We start from the raw sequence: 8,577 nt of genomic DNA on the forward strand, positions 1-8,577 counted from the left end.
AAAAACTTTGTACCTTTACCCTCCTTTGCTTCATTGTTTTGTGCTCAAGTGCTTTGACATTGCATCCTTTGCTTCCTCATACTCTGCATTACACATCCATGTAAGTTTCCTAATTTCATTTTGCTTTGTATTTCATACTTCACACCTTAGGATAGAGGATTTATGTTTTCTTAGTTAGTATTGTTGTTAGGTTAACTTACTTTAGTTTTAGGGTTAGGTAGTTTAGAAGCCCATTAGGGGCAATGTGGCTGAAAGGGGTGAAAACCCCTGTGTGTGTTTCTGGAAACCACGATGAACGCGCTAAGCGCGCCGGATGCGCTTAGCCTGTTCATCGCAACTGTTAAATTTTTAGGATTTTTGATGATCACGCTAAGCGGACATGTCACGCTAAGCGCGTTCATCTTGGCTGTTGAACCAAAACATTGCAGATGCTAAGCGCGCATGTGCACTAAGCGTCAATAGTATATTGAGATCCTCATAGTAGTTCAGGCGCTAAGCACAGCTTGCTACGCTAAGTGCCACTTAGGTTCTATTTCATCACCTTTGTAATAAGGCTAAGCGCGCCTGGGCGCTAAGCTTCAGTGTCTTTCTATTGAGGCTGAGTTAAGCGCTAGCATGCTGCGCTAAGCCCTAGTTCTCTACTGTTTCTAAAATTGTAGACTTAGGCTAAGCGCAGCTGTGCACTAAGCCTATTCTGCAGAAAAAAAAAATGTTTTATGTGTCTTTGAGCTAAGTGCCAGCTTGCTATGCTTAGTGCTTGAGTTAATTCCATAAGGCACGCTAAGCATAGCATGCTGCACTAAGCGCCCAGCTCTGTTTTCAGTTTTAATTTTTTTGTTTTCTTGAGAATAAACCTATACTAATCTTGTGTGTTTTGTCTTATATTTTGCATATGGCTTCTAGGAAAAGAAAGGCACCCTCTACACCTACCCAAGTCAGATTTGACAGATCCAGATTCACTTCCCAAGAGGCTTGGGAAAGATACACAGATGTTATTGTGCCTAGGAAGCTTTTTCCTGAGAGGAACGTGGTTGTTTATGCCATGGAGCTTGATGAATTCTTAGATGAGCTGGCGAGACGCCACTGGGATGAGGAATTGACTGATTTCATTGACGGAAGCATCGATGTTGCCATTGTGAAGGAGTTCTATGCCAACCTCTATGACCTCGAGGACAAATCACCTAAGCAGGTGAGGGTGAGAGGTCATTTGATTAAGTTTGATGAGGACACTCTTAACACTTTCTTGAAGACCCCTGTTATTGTGGAAGAGGAGGAATCACTCTGTGCTTATTCTAGATTTGCACTCCTGAGGCCTGATCCTCAGGAGTTAGCTACCAAGCTCTGTATCCAAGGGAGGGGATTCAAGCTTAATGCTTATGGATACCTAGTGAAGATTCTGAGGAAGAACATGACTACACTAGCTCAGACGTGAAGCATTCTTTCCTTCTTGAACTTCATTCCCACCTCCCACACTTTTGATGTCACTCTTGACAAGACCAGACTCATCTATGGCATTATTATGAAGATGGGCATGAATGCGGGGTACCTCATCTCCCACCAGATCTCCCCCATTGCTTAGCATGACACATCCAGACTTGGATTCCCAGCCTTGATTATAGCTTTATGTAAGGCTAGGGAAGTTCAGTATGACTCGAGATCGTTGGAGAGCCTGAGTCCTGCCATTAATTTAGCATTCATTAAGAGGAACTGTTGCAATCTTGATGATCCAACATTAACTTTCAGAGGACCCAAGAAGGCCAAAAGAAAAGAGATTTGAGGCCCCTTCCATTTTAGCACCAGAGACATGAGGCCCTTCTTCTTGTACACTACCTCCCTCTTCATCCACTAAGATTCTAGTGATTCCTCCAGCACCTTCATAGATGCCATTTCTAGCTCTAGTATCTTCTAGTCCAACAGATTTTATTTTCACTCCTCATATGCTTCACTCCATGCTCTAGAGCATCCACAGGATGCAGTCCATTATCATGCAGAGCCTTCAGGGCTTGGGCTTGCCCTCCATTATGAGCATAGAAGAGTTTGATACTCAAGTGACCTGGCCAGGAGACCAGCCTTCTTCTTATGGAGGGGGTGGGGCCTCCACAGCCCAGGAGCCTGTGACTGAGGAGCCTCCAGTAGCAGCAGCAGCAGAGGATGAGGATGAGCTCACTCCTCTTGAGCCTTTTGATTTTGATGCAGGTACACGTACGTCTCAGGAGGAGGAGGAGACTACTCCAAAGCAGATTCCAGAGCCATCCCCAGCCCCTGCGCATGCACCTGATGATGCCACACCAGTGGTCGAGCCTGAGCAGACTATTCAGGATTCTTTAGCAGCTCCAGCACTGGATCTTAATGAAGACCAACCACAGGAGGAGCAGGACGTTTAAAATTTTTGCATTATGAACACTTTAGTTTAATTTAAGTTGTTTTATGATTTATGTCATTTAAATTTCAGCTTTTATGTTTTAGTCTTTTAATTTCAGTAGCATAGTTGTTTGTTTGCTTGTACAAAAAGCTTGATTGAACATTGTATACAGTGGCTTGTTTGGTATGGAATGAGTGTTTGAAATTGATTGATTGAGCAAATGTATGAATTGAATGGATTAGGATGATTAGATGATTGTTTTGATCAAGTTTGCCGTCATTAGAAGAGAATGAGCATATGATTGGAATTATGTCTGAAAATGTTAGTCGGTTGTCAGATTGATTATGAAGGAATGCATTAACCGTATCCCGGTGAGAGTGTGATCTTTAAATTTATGAGAGAAACGACTATCATTTAGTGCTGATTTTTGCGTGAATCTTTGAAGTATGGATTAGATGCATGAACTTGAGGATGATGAAGGCCATGTTTGATTATGAATAACTACTTAGCCAAAAAGCTAACCTTGTGATTGAATGAATTATCCCTTGCACCCAGTTTGAGCAGAATGAATTGATTGATTGATTGAACCTCGAGCCTATTCAGTTGTATCTTCTGCTACCTTATTTTAGGTTGTAGGAGAGGATCATCCATAGAAGATGGTTCAAGGCTAATTTGTCCCAAATTTAGGGGAGTTATTATCAAGGTAAATTTGTTCCAAATTTGGGGGAGGCACTGGGTAAGGATTGAAATGGTCAAACAAAACAGTATATACACACTGTTTCTGTCTTTTGTGTTAAAAAAAAGTTGTAAGTATAAATAAGGTTAATAAGTGTGTATGCTATAATTTCAGGTATGAAAGCTAAGAAAAAGGGCAAGTATGGGGAAGGAATGAATGAAAAAGTGAAGGTTATTCTATGGATGAATGCTCTCCTAGAACCTAAGCTTTTGAATCCTAGAAAAACCATGAATTGTTGGCAGCCTAACCCCGTTACAAGCCTAGAAAGTCCTACTTGTGCTTACTAGCTTATTTCAGCTGTGACTCTAATACTTGTGCTCTTATCATTGAAAAACTGCATGCTTGTGAGAATTAATTGATTTAAGCATTCCATGGTATTCAGTTCATATGGTTGATGCCCTTGATGAATCAAACACCATTTTCTTTTGATTGGCCACTGTCTTTGTCACTTGAGGACAAGTGAACTGTTCTTTCTTTGCTTAAGGACAAGCAAAACTGTAAATTTGGGGGAGTTTGTTAGTCGCTTTATATGACTAAATTTTGTATAGAAATCATTTTCCAAAGCTTGTATAGTTCCCCAATTTATGGTTATTTTGGAGTAAATTTTGTAAATAAATCTTGTTTTATGGTTAACCCTGTCTCTAGAACATTTCCATTGGATTTAATGATGAAACCTGTGCATTTTCAGGTGAAAAAGAGGCTAAGTTTTGAATTGCAAAAAGTATCAGTTGGGCTAAGCTCAGCTGTTGGGCTAAGCGCAAGGTCACAAATTCTGAGCCTATTTAAAGCCTATTTTGTGCAGAATTAGGGTACACACCTTTTGAGACTTCGCACAGAATTTTCAGAGGCATCGGTGCATAGCATTTCATAGTGCCTATTTTGGGAAAAGAGCCCTAGAAGCCAACAAAGAGGAACAACTTGTGCATTGAAGCCTAGGTTGTGTCATTTGAGAGAGATTATTGAGTAGAGAGTGAGTGTGAGATGCTGAGAAGAAGAGGAGGAATCCCCCTTCTTGTGTAAGAAACTATCATTCTCTGCTTTTAATCTCATTTATTGTTAGGGTTTCTTTGTAATGGCTGGCTAAACACCCTAGTTGGTGATTTCTAATGAACAACTAATGTAAATACGTAATATCTAATTGATTGTGTTTTCTATGTTCAATGCTTCATGCATTACTTAATGTTTGTATGCTTTTGGTTTGATCACCCAATTGTGTGCACAGTTAGGTGACTTTAGCATTAGGAAATGTACTGTTGCCTTGGAACTTGATTGATGCAGGATCGAAACTTAGTCTTAAATGAGGGATATGCGGATTAAGTTTTGGTTTTAATTATGCTGCTACAATAATGTTATTTAGTTTAGGCCTAATCTTAAGTGAGGGATCTGCGGACGAAGCTTAGGCTAATTTAGGCTAAACTTTCGTAAGCTACTTGAGCTGAGTGTAGTCTTAAATGAGCGATCTACGGACGAAACTCAGTTTAAGTTAGTCTAAACCTAAGAGGGCTGTCTAAATCGGGCCTAGTCCAACAAGAGGGATTTGAGGACGAAGCTTGGATTAATTCGGCCTAACGAGGGATCAAGGGTTTAGTAATTTAGGCTACAACATAGAACACAAGAGCACGATTGATTAGAGAAATATATTTCTATGCATCAGCTTGTTTGTTAGAAAGACCCAACATTTCTACCTACTGCTGTCATTTTATTTACCTTACATTTTATAGTTTTTAGCATAAAAGTTTAGTTTAAATTTTGTTTGAAATTATCACTCATACATGTTCTCTCAACAATGCTTCGATTCTGAACTTAATTCAGGGTAACATTAGTTCACTGTGTTCGATACTCGGATTCATCCGTTTTAAATTTTAAATACTTGACGATCCGGTGCGCTTTCCGGTAAACCCCCATTGAAAATTCCTTGAGACATAAATGAACAAAAAGTAACTGCATTGGGGAGTCAACAATAATCATAAGGAAATAATGCACTTTACGGCGCCCTTACCAAACACATGCCAAAGCTAGAGTGATGAGTGAAATAGGGGAGGTGCTAGAGGAGATGAAGGCCGACATGGAGGCCATGAAAGAGAAAATGACCATAATGATGGAAGCAATGATGAGTATGCAAAAAATGATGGAGGTCGACAGAACTACAGTTGTTTCCACAAGTACCGCCGCTGAGGTGGACACGACTCACCCATTTGGCCTCAACCAAGTAATCTCCTAGCCTCGGATATGGTAGGTCAGGCAAGCGAAGCATTGGAAAGTATGGGCGGCCCCCATTTTGTGCAGGTCCAGAACAAGAATTCTTTCCCACCATACGACTTGTCTCTCAACTATACACCACCCAATGTTGCACACCCTCCCGATGAGAATGTCAATAACTCTGCTCCCATACCCATTGAGAGCCAGCATCCCCAATCTGGTCATGCACAGGTCCCTCAACCCATGGGGGAGACACATGAAGTACCTCGAGACCACATGAAGTCTTTTTTAACTATCATACTATCATGGAACTTCTTGGTCTTTTCTTTGTAGAAATTTGCATTCTCGTAGGCTTCTAGGCGGATTTCATCTAACTCACTCAGTTGCAACTTCCTTTCCTCGCCAGCTTGATCCATAGAGAAGTTGCAAGTCTTCACTGCCCAGTATGCTTTGTGCTCAATTTCCACTGGAAGATGACATGCCTTTCCAAAGACAACCCGATAAGGAGACATTCCTATAGGTGCTTTGTAGGCAGTCCAATGTGCCCAGAGAGCATCATCAAGCCTGGTACTCCAATCTTTCCTGCTTGGCTGCACAATCTTCTCTAGAATTCTCTTGATTTCCCTGTTAGAAATTTCTGCCTGTCCATTAGTCTGGGGGTGGTATGGTGTGGATACCCTGTGTACCACCCCGTACTTTTTAAGCAGGGCATGCATTGTCCTGTTGCAAAAATGGGTTCCTTGATCACTAACAATTGCTTTAGGTACTCCAAACCTGCAAAACAGATTAGACCTGACAAAGTCTGCGACAACTTTAGCATCATTAGTTCTAGTGGGCTTGGCTTCCACCCATTTCGAAACATAGTCAACTGCAAGGAGAATGTAAGCATAACCAAAAGAGACAGGAAAAGGACCCATGAAATCTATACCCCAGACATCAAACACCTCACAGAATAGCATAGGTTGCTGAGGCATTTGTTGTCGCCATGTAAGTGTATTTCCTGCTCTCTGAGACTGCTCACAAGTGCTGCAGATCTTCCACGCATCTTTAAAGATGGTGGGCCAATAAAAACCACAATCAAGCACTTTGCGAGCTGTCCTTTGAACACCCAGATGACCTCCTGGTGCGGAAGAATGACAGAACTGCAGGACTGAGTCAGTCTCATGATTTGGAATGCACCGTCTAATGACCTGATCACTGCACAATTTCCACAAGTAGGGGTCATCCCAAATAAAATGCTTAGCATCACTTTTAATTTTATCTTTTTGGGCTTTAGATGCTAAGGGAGGAAAAACAGAAGCAACTAAATAATTGACAATATTAGCGAACCAGGGAGTAGAAAGAGAGTCAGAAATACTATACAGTATATACAAATGATCATCCGGGAAATCATCCCGAATAGGTGAATCTGCATCAGATACACGTTCGATCCGACTTAAATGATCAGCAACTAGATTTTGTGCTTCGCTCCTATCACGGATCTCCAAGTCAAACTCTTGGAGCCAGAGCATCCATCGGATCAACCTAGGCTTAGAATCAGCCTTCTTCAACAAGTACTTTAGAGCTGCATGGTCAGTATAAACAGTAATGCGAGTACCAAGCAAATAAGATCGAAATTTTTCAAGAGCAAAAACTATGGCTAGAAGCTCTTTCTTAGTAGTAGTATAATTTTCTTGGGCAGCATCTAAAGTCCTAGAAGCATAATATATCACCCTGGGCAATTTATCAATTTTCTGACCAAGGACAGCCCCCAATGCATAATTTGATGCATCACACATAAGCTCAAAAGGGGCTGTCCAGTCGGGTGCCTGGATGATGGGGGTGGTAGTCAGCGCTCTTTTGAGGCAATCAAAAGCCTCTTTGCATCTGTCATTAAAGTCAAACTCCACCTCCTTTTGCAACAAGTTGGACAATGGAAGGGCTACTTTGCTAAAATCCCTTATAAAGCGCCTGTAGAATCCTGCATGACCAAGAAAAGATCACACCTCTCGCACACAGGAGGGGTAAGGCAATTGTGAAATAACAGAAATTTTTGCAGGATCTACTTCAATACCCTTATTGGAAATAATGTGGCCTAAAACTGTTGGCTGTTTCAGGGGTTGTTGCTGTTGTTGGATTGGTGGAGGAATGTATGGTCTGCTTGGGCCAACAACATTTTGGAAGGAAGGAGCAGGCTGCTGTTGTTGTTGCTGAGGGCTGGACCATCTGAGGTTAGGGTGATTCCTCCATCCAGGGTTGTATCTGTTGCTAGAGAGGTCATAATTGCTCTGCTGTGGTTGATTTTGCTGATGAGGTTGAGGAGGTCTATTGTAAATATTTGCAGCATAAGCTTCAGGCTGCTCAATTGCTCCCGGTTGCTGCATGGAAGGGCAAAGGTCTGTATGGTGGTCAGCAGAGGAGCACAAACCACAAACCCTTGCGATAGGTACAGATTTTTTATTCAAGGCCAGCTAGGTTACCAAGTTAACCAATGCATCCAGTTTGCCTTCAAGCTTCTTAGTTTCAGATGATGCAGATGGGTTTGTAGCTACCTCATGCACTCCTCTAATGACTATGGCATCATTTCTGGCGCTAAACTGCTGGGAGTTGGAGGCCATCTTCTCAATTAAATTTCTGGCTTCAGCAGGAGTCATGTCTCCAAGGGCTCCACCACTGGCAGCATCTATCATACTTCTCTCCATATTACTGAGTCCTTCATAAAAATATTGGAGAAGAAGCTATTCTGAAATCTGATGGTGGGGGCAACTGGCACATAGTTTCTTAAATCTCTCCCAGTACTCATACAGGCTCTCTCCACTGAGTTGTCTAATACCTGAGATATCCTTCCTGATGGTTGTGGTCCTGGAAGCAGGGAAAAATTTCTCTAAGAATACTCTCTTAAGGTCATCCCAGCTTGTGATGGACCTTGGAGCAAGGTAATACAGCCAGTCCTTTGCCACTCCCTCTAATGAATGAGGAAAAGCCTTCAGAAATATGTGATCCTCTTGGACATCTGGGGGTTTCATGGTGGAGCAGACAATGTGAAATTCTTTCAAATGTTTGTGCGGGTCTTCACCTGCAAGGCCATGAATCTTTGGAAGCAAATGAATCAGTCCAGTTTTAAGAACATATGGGACATCCTCATCAGGGTATTGGATGCACAAGCTTTCGTAGGTGAAATCAGGTGCAGCCATTTCCCTTAGAATGTGCAAAATCAGAATGCTCAGAATCAGAATGCTCAAAATTATAATGCTCAAGATCAGGATGTTCAAAATCACCAATAACAGAATGCACAGCTTCA

General features: G+C 41.8%; 1 non-coding gene across 1 annotated transcript; it reads left to right on the forward strand.

Annotated features, from left to right (window-relative positions):
* The first annotated feature begins 8,024 nt into the window (after positions 1–8,024).
* On the forward strand, positions 8,025–8,131 carry LOC114420779. The gene has a single exon (XR_003668412.1). It is a non-coding gene; the product is annotated as a small nucleolar RNA R71 (small nucleolar RNA).
* Positions 8,132–8,577: the final 446 nt, after the last annotated feature.

The sequence above is a fragment of the Glycine soja genome, chromosome 7 (genome assembly GCF_004193775.1).
Source record: "Glycine soja cultivar W05 chromosome 7, ASM419377v2, whole genome shotgun sequence".
NCBI lineage: Eukaryota > Viridiplantae > Streptophyta > Magnoliopsida > Fabales > Fabaceae > Glycine > Glycine soja.